This window comes from Rana temporaria, chromosome 2, assembly GCF_905171775.1.
Source record: "Rana temporaria chromosome 2, aRanTem1.1, whole genome shotgun sequence".
Classification (NCBI taxonomy): domain Eukaryota; kingdom Metazoa; phylum Chordata; class Amphibia; order Anura; family Ranidae; genus Rana; species Rana temporaria.
In genome coordinates this window covers 111,805,302-111,820,370 of record NC_053490.1, presented here as the reverse complement: position 1 = coordinate 111,820,370, position 15,069 = coordinate 111,805,302, and the positions used below count along the sequence as shown (strand labels likewise).

Sequence of the window (15,069 nt, the reverse complement as noted above, 5' to 3'; positions counted from 1 at the left end):
GAGGGGCACTCATCGTGTGGCACCTTCAGGTCACTGATCTCCACAACACACTTTTCACACCTGCCGCTTGGGCCGGGCCTTTTGGCTAGGACCAGTGGAATTTTTATCCTGGCCGGAGGGCCGGCCAATGTATTTCACATTGGTCACTTTCCTCACTCTCCCATCTTCCTTTTCCCCACTTTCTTTGATTATTTTTCCCAGTGTTTGTTTTGTCACTCTTTTTGTTTGGTGCTTGCACTTTATGTGTGGCGAGTAGGGTGCTGGTCCTCGGGCCGGTCTCTGAAAGTCTTGGGAGTTGGTGGACTCGGCCTTCTGGTTAGGTTCACCGGCTCTCATGGGGTCTCCCTTCGGGGGAGCCTCACCGAGGAGGGTTCTGTTTCGGCAGTCCCTCCGAGGATGTTGGGTCCTTGTGGCTTCGGCTGCTTGGACCAAGATGGGTCCATATGGCTTCGGCTGTATGGACCACAGTAACTCTTTTCCCTGTCAGGAGCCTAACGCCCCGGGGGATCAGAGACGGGTCCTTTTCGGAGGACCACTGACGTATGCACCCGTCGCAGTTTTTTGTGATGTCACTCTTTATGTGTGTGCACATTTTTCCCTGCACCGGGTGGAGTTTTTGGGTTGTGTTTTGCACGCCACAGGCTTTTCAACAGAAAAAAAAATAGTAAAGTCCACAAATACAGCCACAATTTCTAATAGATGTATATGGGAACTGGGAAGCTGTACTCAGCAGCTGCAGGACTCATTAAAGTGTTTACACAGGCTCTGGGCGCTTTATGTCTACTTTACACCATGTGCATGACCTCTACTAATGTAAATGCTGTACAAGAGGTGTAAAAAGCATTACATTTTATTTACAGGTTAATTGACCCAAGACTGAGGCAAAAGATCATTGTTTGTACTAAGTGGCCACCTCAAGGTTAAGATAACCAAAGACAGTTGCCTTTGGCCTAAAGCCAATTCAGTTCAATCAGCCCTTACCCTGTCCACCTTTAGGAGATCCCTGAAAACACATTTATTCAGGGAAGCCTATCCCACACCCACCTAACAACTGTCCCAGAGCCACCTCCATCAAATCATTCTCATGCCTCGTACACACGATCGGGTTTCCCGGCAGTAGAAAGTGCCGGGAAACCCAAGGCAGCTTTTTCCCCTTAAGCCTTGTACACACGACCGAGGAACTCGACGGGCGAAACACATTGTTTTCCTCGTCGAGTTCCTTGTTAGGCTGTCGAGGAACTCGACAAGGCACGTTTACCCATTCCCGTTGAGGAAAAAGAAGACATGCTCTCTTTTTGGCTCGACGGGATCCTCTACAGTTTCCTCGTCGAAAAATGTACACACGACCGGTTTCCTCAGCAAAACAAAAATCCCAGCAAGTTTCTAGCTGTTTTTTGCCGAGAAACTCGGTCGTGTGTACGAGGCCTGACACACGGACGATTTTCCTGGCAGGAAAACTGCCATGAGAGCTTTGGCCGGGAAACCCAGTTGTGTGTATGCTCCACCACAGTGTTTCCCATAGGAAAACTGCCGTTAAAAAGACCGCCAGGAATCGCGGCAGGAAAAAAGAGAACATGTTCTAATTTTTCCTGTCGGGAAAACTGCCATGGAGCATTCACGGGAAAACTGGTCGTGTGTACGAGGCATCTGCAGCTATTACCTTTTGTACTACCCCCCCCCCCCCCCCATTAGAATGGAAGCTCTACGAGCAGGACCCTCCTGTACCTTCACTATTGAACTGTACTGTAATTGTGCTGTCCCCCTCTACATTATAAAGCACTGCGTAAACTGTTGGCCCTATGTAAATCGTGTATAATAATAATAATAATAATAATAAAGCCAACAAGGCTTTTTGGTGGCTACTCACAAGAATGGACATGCACACTACACACTAGATTTACTGAAGGGACATGCTCATACTAAAATGTGAAACCCATGTATGGATATCATAAGTAAGGGGTTCAACATAAGATCCTTGTGCCAGCTCAGTGCAAGCTGACACAGTCGTTGAAATCCTACATGACTCCTTAAGCCTCATACACACGAGCCTAATATTGGGCAGTATCGACCGGTACGGGCATCTGGCCCATGTGTACGGCAGCCAGTATGACAGAAACTGGCTTAACGTCCAGCTTCTGTCAAAGAGGCATGGCTGAAAAATCAGATGAGCGCTCTCAGCCAATGGCTATGAGCACTGACCTGAGAGTTCTGGGGGGGGGGGGGGGGTTGGGTCAGAACACAATAGCTCAGAGGGGGGAGATCGCTGTGCTAACATAGAATTGTTAGTACAGCGGCTCTTCCCGAGCTCTTCAGCTTTTTGTCATTTAGCCCACTGGGTTGGAGGAGCAAAAACTGCTAGTGTGTACCAGGCAGGTTTTCAGGAGACTAAAGAGAACAAAGAGTCCATAGGTGTACCTGTTTATCATGAATTTCTGCATTAAAGTCACATTAAGCTTCCCATTCTTTCCTACCGTGCTGGGGGAATATGATTGGATGCACACTTCTTTCTACAGACACTTGGATAAATAAGTCCTTCTGCGATTTTCTTGTGAATATTAAATCCCCTTTGTGTGAATTAATTTACTCTGAAAGTAGAAACCTCTTTATGAAGTCCCTAGTGATTTGAGTGAATTCTTGAAGTTCTGTATTCTGGAAACACTGCCTTTGGCAACTCCAGGGTTAGTGTGATACCTTAACATGACTGCATTGCTTTTTAATCTGCCGGAATGATCCAATAAATATTTAAAAGGACTGCAGCTGCAGCACATAAAGCTATTTAGGTCAGGCAGAAACATGTAAGTGCTGAGAAATAATTAACCTGTTCACTGTTCTATTAACTCTTCAGTGTCCTCTAAGATACATTGTAAATTGGCGCTAACTTGCGTTTTCATTGTAGAACAGGGAAATACATCATGGAGATCCCTCTCTAGAGCGTTGCAACTGTCATCAAGTTGTCACTAGATATGAGGAAAATTCTCAGACATCGTAGAATGAATTCATTCATGTCAGTGACCCAGTAATACTGCTCTGCTTGAATTATTCATTGGATGATTTGTTCTTGTCAGAAGGATCAATTTAGTGAAGTTCATGCTAAGGTGTTCTATTTGTTTCAGACAGATGCTGGGCCAGATTCTGGTAGATCCTGCGGCGGCGTCGCGTAAGCTATTTACACTACGCCGCCCCAACTTACAGGAGCAAGTGCTGTATTCCCCAAACACTTGCTCCGTAATTTGCGGCGGCGTAGTGTAATTGGCCCGGCGTATCCCCGCGTAATTCCAAGGGGCGGCTTGTATTTAAATTAAGCGCGCCCCCGTGCCGATCGAACTGCGCATGCGCCGGGCTTAAAATAGCCCAGTGCGCATGCTCCAGTTCTCGACTGAAAACGCCAATGACGCCGACGTGTGCGTCATTGACGTAAAGTCGTATTCAAGAATGACTTAGGAAAACGACGTACCCGACGGGAAAAGACGACGCGGACCCAACGCCATACTTAACATGGCATACGGCAGACTGGCGTAAGGTTACCCCTAATATAGCAGGGGTAACCTTACGCTTATGCAAACGACGTAAGCGACAGCTACGCGACGCAAATTCGTTCGGGAATCGGCGTATTAGGCTCATTTGCATAAACAAATGAGACCTGAACGTAAACGCCACCTAGCGGTCGGCGTTGTATTGCATTTAGGATCCGACGATGTAAGTGATTTACACTAGTCGGATCCTAGCCTAAATCCGTCGTATCTTGTTTTGTGAATACAAAACAATGATACGCCGGCTAGAAATTCGAATTACGCCAGTGTATCAGTAGATACTCCGGCGTAACTCTTCTGAGAATCTGGCCCACTGTATGTTATGCAGCTTTACCTAGAAGACAAATGGCAGTATACTGTGCTTCAGGTGACGGATCCCATTGTCAGGACCATAGGGAGATATATTTTTCTCATAGAGACAAGATACAGAATATTCTGCTTTGCCTACATTAGTATCGGTTGGTTTATTGTATACTATAAGGTAAGGTGACCAGATTTTTTAAATTAAATCCTGGGACATATTCTTTCTTTACTAGTAATGGCAATAATCAGCGACTCTCTGCCCGTCGCCGCCCGCCTCACAGCCTCTCAAGTCTTAATCTTCGGAAGGCAAGGGGATAGGCAGGTGGCTGGCCAGGATTTGAGCCAAGGCAGAAGAACCAACGAACGCAGCTAAATGGGCATGTGCCCGAAACTGAAGAAATATTCCCTCCGCTCCGACCAGCACATGATCATCAGAAAGGGGCACAGATAATGTGAAAAATATTAACCCCCTTATGCTAGTAGGCATGGTGGAGCGGAGGTGTGTAATTCTATTTTTTTTTAATTTTAATTCTGCACTGATTGTCTTTGAAATTGCCCCTGCCCCCTATTAAATCCAATCTGGGGACAAAACCAGGGACAGACTTGGTCCGGGGACAGTGTCCTCAATCAGGGGACTGTCCCCTGAAACTGGGGATGTCTGGTCACCCTACTATAAGGGTGTTGTAGGATGCTATTACTGCAGCACCATGACCTGTTGTCTGCTCCGTTTTCCTCTCCAATGGAGAATGACCCTGGGAACCAAGGGCCAGATTCACAAAAGAGATATATCTGTGATCCGCCCGTCCTAACTATGCGGCTGATTCATAGAATCAGTTACGCATAGATAGCCCTAAGATCCGACAGGTGTAATTGACTTACACTGTTGGATTTTAGGATGCAATTCTATGCCGGCCGCTAGGTGGCGAGGCAATTGTGGTCGGCGTAGAATATGCAAATGACTAGTTACGGCGACCCACGAACGTCCGCGTTACCCGTCGCTCTAACTTTACGTTGTTTCCGTCGAGATACGTGTCAAAAAATTAGGGCTGAGCCCTAGGTGTTCTAAGCCATGTTAAGTATGGCCGTCGTTCCCGCGTCGAAATTTAAAAAATCACGTCGTTTGCGTAAGTCATCCGTGAATGGCGCTGGACGCCATTTACGTTAACGTCTAAACAAATGACGTCCGTGCGACGTCATTTAGCGCAATGCACGTCGGGTAATTTTCCCAACGGAGCATGCGCAGTACGTTCGGCGCGGGAACGCGCCTAGTTTAAATGGTTTTTGAATTAGGCGGGCTTGCGCCGAGCGGATTTACGTTACACCGCCGCAAGTTTACAGGTAAGAGCTTTGTGAATCAGGCACTTACGCTGTAAACCTGCGGCAGTGAAACGTAAATGGGATACGTTACGCTGCCGTGGAGCAACGTCAATATATCAGAATCTGGCCCCAAAGTGTACAATCTGGAGCACAAGGAAGGTTTCAAATAGCTTTACATGGCAGAGAGTAGAGGTCCAGTCTTGGGCCAGAGTGGCTACAGCCCCTGTGGCTCCCATAGTTCAATCACTTATTCTTTTGTTGAAATGGGAGTTTTTATTAAAGGCAAATAGGCCATTCTCTTTGCAAGGGAAGTTGCACTTTTGCAAGGGAATTTGTCCAGTGTTAGTGAATAAAGAGAAGCTCTGCTGATTCCCATCATCAAATCATGTGTAAGCAAAAATCCTGTATTTGTTTTTTCCCCTCAAATAATTGAATGTTTTTGTCACCGCTCTGGGGAAAATTCTCTTGTAGTGAATAGCCTGTTTGACTTCAATACATTGACCACACCGTAATATACAATCTCTATTATGTTTAACTCATTCATTTAATTACAATCTACAGACTTAAAGCGGGGGTTCACCCAAAAAAAATTTTTAACATTACATTTAGCCGAGTTGTGAGAATGACATTAGGCTGTTTTTTTTTTAAACTTTGCCGTACATACCGTATTATCTATATTTTCACCGCGGCTTCTGGGTATGTAATCTGCGGGACTGGGTGTTCCTAATTGATTGACATGCTTCCGACCGGCGCATACAGCGCGTCACGAGTTGCCGAAAGAAGCTAAACGTCGGTGCGCAGGCGCCGTATAGAGCCAACTCGCAGTCCGGCTTCTTTCAGCAACTCGTGACGCGCTGTATGCACCGGTCGGAATCATGTCAATTAATTAGGAACGCCCAGTCCCGCAGATTACATACCCGGAAGCCGCGGTGAAAATATAGATAATATGGTATGTACGGCAAGGATTTAAAAAAAAAAAACAGCCTAATGTCATTCTCACAACTCGTCATTCTCACAATTTTTTTATTTTTTGGGTGAACCCCCACTTTAATTAAAGCGGAGCTCCACCCAAAAGGGGAAGCTCCTCTTTTTACCCTCCACTGCTAGATTTGCATACCTCCCAACCCCCACGGATTCTGTGGGACTGTCCCGCACAGACACTTTTTTTGCGCAGCCCCGCGATAGTGCTAATTTTCCCGCAAAGGAAGAGGAGACAGTGGTGGCAGCATGGGAGAAGGAGGTAGGACAGCACCCCTCCCCTACCAAGTGAGATGTCGGCCGATCGGCTGCAATTTACCACTACACTTTCAGTTTGGCCGCCCCATGGTAGCAACCGCCCCCCGCTCAACAACTTTCATTATTACCCTGCTGCAATAGTACTCAACGCCCCCCATTCAAAAACTTGATGTCAGCACCCCCCCCCTCCTTCGCTCAATAACTTTCATTATCGCCGTGCCGCAGTAGAACCCCCCCCCCCCGCTGAACAACTTCCAATGTCCCGCGGTAGGATTTTGAAAAGTTGAAAGGTATGCATTTGTCACTTTATGGGGGGGGGGGGGAGCGGGTACCTGGTTTTGACAGGTACCCTCTCCCACTTCCGGCTCAGATCGACGCAGCAAACTGTGCCAGAATTTCAGCCTCCCACAGTCTTCTGGGACACATCAAATGGCCCAGATGAATACGGGACCATTTACAAGCTGAACTGAACTATTGGTTGAACTAGATGGACTTGTGTCTTTTTTCAACTTGACTAACTATATAACGGGGGAGCAACATGTCTCACGCGTTCGCAGTAGGAAACAGGCTTTGAAGCCGCAAGGCTTCACTTCCTGTTTCCTTTACTACAGATGTCGGCGCCTGCACCCGAATCAGCTCGGGTAAGGACTTTGCTTGGAACTCTGATGTAAGTGGGAGGTTTGGTGAGCAGAATCCCCATTACATCAGAGTTCCCCTCTAGACCAGAGTCCACAGCGTTCCCCCTTAAAAATAAAATGTTGCCATGCGTGGCTAAATTGTTCAGGTTTGGCTTGAAGAAAAGGTGGTAACCCTACTTTAGAGGGATTTTATTTTACTTCCTGTTTGGCTATGGGGCAGGAAGTGAAGGGAGATCTCCACAACACAGAATGCAAAAAATAAACCTTACAAGGGTTATAACCTTACTCTATCCAAAACGAAAAAACAAAAAAAAAGTTGTGCCTATAGTTCTACTTTGATGATTACTGAGCTGCATTAATTTGTGTCTTTTATATTCACCTAGAGTTCAGCCTGAGGTCATAGAAGCATATCTTAATAACCTCCCCTTTATAAATCACCTGCAGGTTATGTTATAAGAGCAGTTGTTACTAAAACTATTATATAATACAGTTTGAGCTTAGTTGATAGGCGCATTACACCGTTTCTTACGTATACAGTATAATTTAATCATTGTGGTTTGGCGCCCACCCATAGTATTATTTACTTTTGAAGCTTTGAGTTCATGTTTCTCAATGATAAATACATTAAGTTTAAAGCACCAGGACTTCAATTTGTATTGCTTACACTGAGTTACATTATTAAAATAAAGGCATCATCAACCACTATCTGGCACCATAATCTGGCACATGATCAGTTGTGGCTTCATCGGGCTCTGCAGACTGGCTAGGGCTGTGGTTGAGGTTGACTAGAGGATTTCAGCTCACTTTACTATCAAAATAAAACTGGTGAAAATGAAAATTCCTATTTTTAATGTTATTCTGTGATGTCACCTCACATGGGGTTTGGCAATGTCGCAAAGAAAGCAGACTACATGCCAACAAGTGCCCATACATCACTCTGACTAGGGAAACACTTGATGTGCAGAAAAGTAGATGTAAACCCAATCACTAAATTCTCATATACATTTTGGTATGCACATAAACTCGCGACCTTCCTCCGCAAATGGTTAAGTCTGAGGTGGAAAATAAATAAATAAAAAAAAATAAACTGTATTTTCAAAAGTTGTTTTTAATCTTTTTAAAGCTGCAGCATTCATTGAAAGAATACTTGGTGATCCTGCAATCGTTGTGCATTCTTGTTCATGTACTTCCTGTTATAGGGTGATAGCTGTCACCCATCTTTGCTACTGTGTTATGACCCAATGACATGTGCCCATGGTGGAGGCTACAAGTGGCTTTTCCACATACGATACAAAGACATGGTCTATGGTTTTCACTGGGTTAAGCTCAAACATGTTCATATCCTAGTCTGAACCTACCTGAGCTTTCCCGCCAGAAAGCTGTCACTGCACAAAGCCAATTATAAGTGGCAGAGGCATCCTCTACCCCACAGCCAAATGTATACACACCCCATGTATATGTGTGGCTGCAGGGTGTGGAATACCTTTGACGCTTATCATTGGCTTTCTGCAGTGACAGCTTACTGGCAGGACAGCTCAGGTGTGTTCATACTAGGATCCAAACATGCCTGAGCTCATCCTTAGTTGTCACTATTTTGAAGTCAGCGCGGACCGATGTGCAAACAATAATGTAGTCAGTGCATCCAGACATTAAACGAAAGAGGTTGGAGGAGATCATCAGCACTGATTAAAAATTATGACAGAGGTCTCCAAACTTTCTAAAGTCTGTCCATCAGACTTTAGGAGGGCCAGGTTGTGGCCAGTAAGACCCCTTTCACACTGAATCGTTTTTACAGCGTTTTATTGTTAAAAATAGCGCTATTAAAACGCTCATAAAATGCTCTCCATGCATCTCAATGGACCCTTTCACACTGAGTCCTGCAAACAGCATCTTTGGAGCAGCTTTTGGGTGCTGAAAAAAATGCTCCAAAAACATCCCTCTCCATTGAAATGAGTTGAAGGCACTGCAAAAACTCCCCAAAAAACGTTAGGGTCTTAGCGGTGCTTTACCAGCGTTTTTCGGGTGCTGGCAGTGTGAAAGGGCTCTGAAAGCACTCGGGCTTTCACATTGGGATTGCAGATGAGGCTTCTTTCAAGCGCTTTACAGGCTTTTTTTTTAATGCCAATGCGCCTGAAAAACGCTCGAATAACGCCCGAAAAACACCCCAGTTGAGTTGAAAATGCCCCAGCATCAGTGGGAATAGACAATGGCACAGGCTTGGTGGTCAGTGGGAGTAAAAAAATGATATGGTGCCTGGTCAGTAGGAGGAGGGACAGTGCCCCATCATTGATGTCAGTAGGAGGAATGATGCCCCATTATTGATGTCAGTTGGAGGAATGTGCCCCATCATTGATGTCAGTGGGAAGACTAGTGCTCCATCATTAGTGTCGGTGGGAAGATCAGTGCTCAATAATTGGTGCCAGTGAGGGGGGGGGGGGGGGGGGCGACGACGACTAGTGACCCATCATTGTGGTAGTGGAAGGATAAATGCCTCTTTGTTGGTGTCAGTGGAAGGAAAAATGCCTCATCATTGGTGCCAGTGGAAGAACTAGTGGCATATATTAGTGTGGGTAACAGTCCCCCAAGGGCCACATACAGGCATCCAAAAGGCCACATTTGGACTATGGGCCACAGTTTGGAGACCACTGGTCTATGATATGCAGTGCTTTAGCATCTACTAAAACAAAATAAAGTATAATAATAAGAAAAATAGGAAACAAGCAGGAAACAAGCACTTTGTCACTTTCTGAACATCCTTATTGCTACATCACTGACTCTGTAAATTATTATTATACAGGATTTATATAGCGGCAGCAGTTTACGCAGCACTTTATAATATGTTAGCTATGTTTATACACAGGTGGGTGTGTAGACGCAAAGAACAGGGAGGCATGCAGAGACGACGTGACAATGACGGGAATAGTACTTCTCCAGCCTGAGAGTCTATAAATAAGACGTCATGTGACGTGGTGTAGTCATAGAATTCTGTATTACTAAGCCTGGCACCTGTAGCCTCAAACATACCGAAAGCTACAGTACAGTACTGCTTCACCTTAACATACTTTATGTAAAATGCTTCTAAATAAAATCAGCAGTCATTTTTTTATATTGATTCAAAATGCTTAATATACCACTGGTGGTTATTTTATCTAGCAGTGAATGTCAAAATAATGTCTGGAACTCCTAGAAAACAGCTCCGATGTAAACTGTGAGTGGGAGGAGAAATAAGGGGAAATCCCATATCAGCAAAAATAATCTACTTCTCAATTTTCAGTTTTTTTCCTCATTGCTGACTTTTGTATGGTACCCCAGTAAAGCCATGCACCCGCCCTTTACAAGGGTTACGTATGGATGTCTGTGCAATATGGTTTGATTATTTGTTAAAGCTAAATTTTAGCTAAAAAAAAAAACACATCACTTACCTGTAATAAAGGGTGTCCATTGTTGTGCAGGAAGCTGGATCCTGGAGAAATCTTCCTAGAAGTCTCTTCTTTTCTTGTCTCTGAATGTCCAGCATTGCAATGGTGACCAGGTTTGGTTCTTGAATCCTGATCTGTCACAGGATTCTGTCCCTGGTTCACGATCCTGTTACAAGCAGGGTAATCGTGGAGGAGGGGGTCCCATCAGAGACAGGAAGAGGACAGGCATCTCTGCAGTGAAGATTTCTCCAGGATCCAGCTGCCTGCACAACTTAGGGCATCCTTTATTACAGGTAAGTGATGTCACTAAAGCTTTAAGGAGTAAACTTTAGCTTTAAAGTATAACTAAAGGCAAGACATTTGTTTAGTTTTGGAGAGAGTGGAGAGGGATTAGAATGCATGTCAGTTTTTTTGCTGTCTGTGCCCCTGTCCTATTTACTATTATTATCGAAAGTGCACGCAAAAAAAAGTCCCAAATTTTGGGTTAACACCAGAAGAGTAAAAGGCTGAAGCCCGCTGTCGGCTAATATCACAGAGTCAGTCAAGGCGTAAAAACGATCCCAAAATAAAAAAAAGAATCCTGGCTTAGGATAATAAGTGAAAAAAGGCTGCTGCCTCCCCTAATAGAATCCGCAAATGGAGGTGCTAGTAAATAGGGTAAAACAGGATGGAGGTGGTGGCGCCTACCCTAAACAGTGATCTTATTGGGGTAACGATAGGAGCTATTATCCTATTAAAAATATATATGTGTGTGTGTATTCCCATACCACAAGTTATGGTCTTCCTAGTGTGAAAAAAACATATAAGGTGCAAAAAAGCAGTGATCGTTGCTAGCAATATAGCATCCCTATGATGCCTTAAGAATATACCAGTGTTAATGCCGCGTACACACGATCGGTCCATCCGATGAGAACGGTCTGATGGACCGTTTTCATCAGTTAACCGATGAAGCTGACTGATGGTCAGTCGTGCCTACACACCATCGGTTAAAAAAACGATTGTGTCAGAACGCGGTGACGTAAAACACAAGGACGTGCTGAATAAAATGAAGTTCAATGCTTCCAAGCATGCGTCGACTTGATTCTGAGCATGCGTTAAATTTAAAACAAGATTGATTTTTTTTAACCTATGGATAAATAACCGATGGGGCCCACACACGATCGGTTTGGTCCGATGAAAGCGGTCCATCAGACCATACCATATGGTTGGTATCCACCAGAAGCCTGGACCCACACCAGGCTCAGCCTTTCAGTGATCCGCTGAGAGCCTGAGTCAGCCCCTCCTGCCCCTTTCACAGCCCAGTGCTCGAGTAAGCGCTGGATGGGAGAACAAAGAGCCGCTGACTGACAGTCCTGGCTCTCTGCTCAGAGCAGAAGGGGAGAACTGAGCAGAGCATTTGATCACTCAGTTCTCTCTGCATCAAATCAATGCTTCATCCACCTAGGTGAGTATAATTGTTTATTTATTTTTTTATTAATCTTAAAATTCTCAGTTTAACAAGAAATATCTGACAAGCTGTAACTATTCTCTACTCTGTCAAAAAAGTGCCATTTTGAACCAAAAAGATCAAATAAATGTATATAGTAATTTGCATATACTGGCATAGCAGAGACAAATGCTAGCAGATGGTCAGTGTATCTCAACAAGCATATGTACCTAGATTCACTAATTTTCATTAGTATGCCTCTCAGCATTCTTGTTTCAGGTCAATTACAGTTACTTGCTAAGTGGTAATACCAGGGGAATAGCATGACAACTTCTGCTTACTAATAACATTTTAGGAAGGGGTAAAAAAAGGCAACTCAGCCATATTTCTGTTTAAATGTGAATAGCATTTGCCACATTTACTATTAGTTGTAGCCAAACCATATTCCTGAACTAGGATAGAAGAAATTAGGACAGCCTGCATCCCAAGCTTGGATGAATCAAATGGATTGTGTATGCAGTTGTTGTATCAACATCACGTGATAGTTTACGTTTTTTTTTTTTTTTTTGATGTGTGCAAAGAGAGATCACACAAATACTTATAAGTATAACATTTATTAAAAATAATGGCAGATACAGATAAAGAAAATATTAGAAAAATTAACAATAATACTTAACTAAAGATGTTGTTTCCGCCACGGGTCCATCTAATTATAATGGCATGACCACAGACACATGCATGATTGCAAGCTCTAAAGACCAGACAGTTAGTACAAGCTGTGTGTGTGTGTGTGTGTGTTTTATATAGAACTTGTGTAATAAAATGGTCAACTCCCACTGAAGGCAACACTAGGGGCCAGATCCACAAATATAGGGCGTAACTTAACTTTTCCCATTTAAGTTACACTGCCGCAAATTGTCCAAGTTAGTGCCGATCCACAAAGCACATTTACCTGGAAATTTGCAGCGGTGTAACTTAAATCTGTCCGGCGCAAGGCGGGCCAAATAGAATGGGGCGAGTTCCATTTAAATTAGGCACGCTCCCGCGCTGGACGTACTGCACATGCTCTGTCGGGTAAATTACCCGACGTGCATTGCGCTAACTGACGTCGCACCGACGTCATTTGCTTAGACGGTAACGTAAATGGCGTCCAGCGCCATTCACGGACGTCTTACGCAAATGACGTTGATGTTTAAATTTTGACGTGGGAACGACGGCCATACTTAACATGGCTTAGGAGAACTAGGGCTCAGCCCTAGTTTTACGTGGCGTAACCCGACGGAAACTACGTAGATTTAGATCGACGGGCCGTTCGGGACGTTCAGGGATCGCCGTAAATCTTCATTTGCATATTCTACGCCGGCCGCAATGGCCTCGCCACCTAGCGGCCGGCCTAGAATTGCATCCTTAAGATCCGACAGTGTTATTCAATTACACCTGTCGGATCTTAGGGCTAGCTATGCGTAACTGATTCTATGAATCAGTCGCATAGTTAGAAACAGAGATACGACGGCGTATCAGTAGATACGCCGTCGTATCTCGTTTGTGGATCTGGCCCTATGATCCTATAAGCACTTGGTCAGTTTTCAGTAACATTCCTTTGGTCTGAGTCAACTAAAGTGACCATCCTGGTCTTGTAGAGCCCCTTAACCAGGTTTTGAAAAAAAATATTAGATATTGTGAGCCAACAATATGAGCCAAATATGCAATTTCCCCATCAGCAGTACACAGGGCAAACCAATTGACTTATGTATGGAGGTACTTTGGACCCCTTAGCAGTTCAAATCCCATATGCAGATTGAACAGCGGATCTACTCCTGATGCTGCCTTGCAAAGACCAGATCCTCTATTCATGAATGAGTACATGTTCTAATAGGCATGTGAGCTTTATACTGACACATATGCATTGTGATGTAACTACATAGTTACTAAATGTGGAGGGTTGAGTTGGGGAAATACATTGTATGTGCATGGGCAGGTAAACGCCATTGCATAGAAGCATGAATTTAGCCATTTATCCAGCCTTCCACTTGTATGGCTGGTGCATACAGGTGCACCAGTTGCTGCCTATGGTGCAGAAAAATACATGAAATTGTATGGAAGCCATACATAATGCCTGAAAAAGTCCATGTGCATGAGGCATGTCCTGTGCAGAGCTATGTTTTACTTATTTTGCATTCTGGAGCTGCATGTTCCAGATTCCGATAAGCCTCCCCGCCCGCAGACCTCGTCAACCAACATCCAGGGTTGTCGGGAAGAGGCCCTTGTCCTCATCAACATGGGGACAAGGTGCTTTGGGGTGGGGGCAAGGCCCTCTCTGCCCCAACGCACCCACCCCCCATGTTGAGGGCATGCGGCCTGGTACAGTTCAGGAGCGGGGCTCTTGCTTGTCCCCACCCCCTTTCTTGACCTTCCGGGCTGCATGCTTGGATATGGGTCTGGTATGGATTTTGGGGGAACCCCACACCGTTTTTTGGGCGTGAGGGGTTCCCCTGAAAATCCATGCCAGACCCAAGGGCCTGGTATGCTCTTGTGCTCTTATGCTCTTGCTCTTTTTTTATTTGGCGTGGAGTTCCCCCTAAAGATTCATACCAAACACAAAGTGCCTGCATTGTCGAGATCAAAGTCAGATCCCCGTTCATTGAAGTTGGATGGATGTCGAACTTCCAGTTGCAGAGCACAGTCAGATCCACAGTCGTACGACTGTCGTGTTGTACCAGTGTGAACCCGGCCTTAAATAGTGATGCCCTGTACACACGATCAGGCTTTAGCCCGAGCAAACTCAAATCGGAATTCCATTGGAGGAAAAGAGAACATGTTCTCTATGCAAACTCCGACGGAATCCCTCGGAATATCTGATGGGAAAACTCAGATTGGCATACACACGGTCGAATTTTCCGAAGGAAAAAGTCTGTCTGAAATTCCGATCGTGTGTACGAGGCATAACACAGCTGAATGACATGAAAGGAAAAACATAACACAAGTAAAACCAAAAGTAAACATATATATATATATATATATATATATATATATATATATATATATATATACATATATATATTATATAGATGGAAAAATCTCCAAAAGGCATCAAATTACAGATCAGAACGTTCAGCGCGGGCTTGCGCCGGACGTCTTTACGTTACTCCGTCGCAAGTTTATACTCAAGTGCTTTGTGAATCAAGCACTTACAAGGAAAA

General features: G+C 44.6%; 1 protein-coding gene across 1 annotated transcript in view; it reads left to right on the top strand.

Annotated features, from left to right (window-relative positions):
* Window positions 1-15,069, top strand: part of PPP1R1A (protein phosphatase 1 regulatory inhibitor subunit 1A) — a 264,337-nt gene that overhangs the window by 95,641 nt on the left and 153,627 nt on the right. The window lies entirely within an intron of this gene.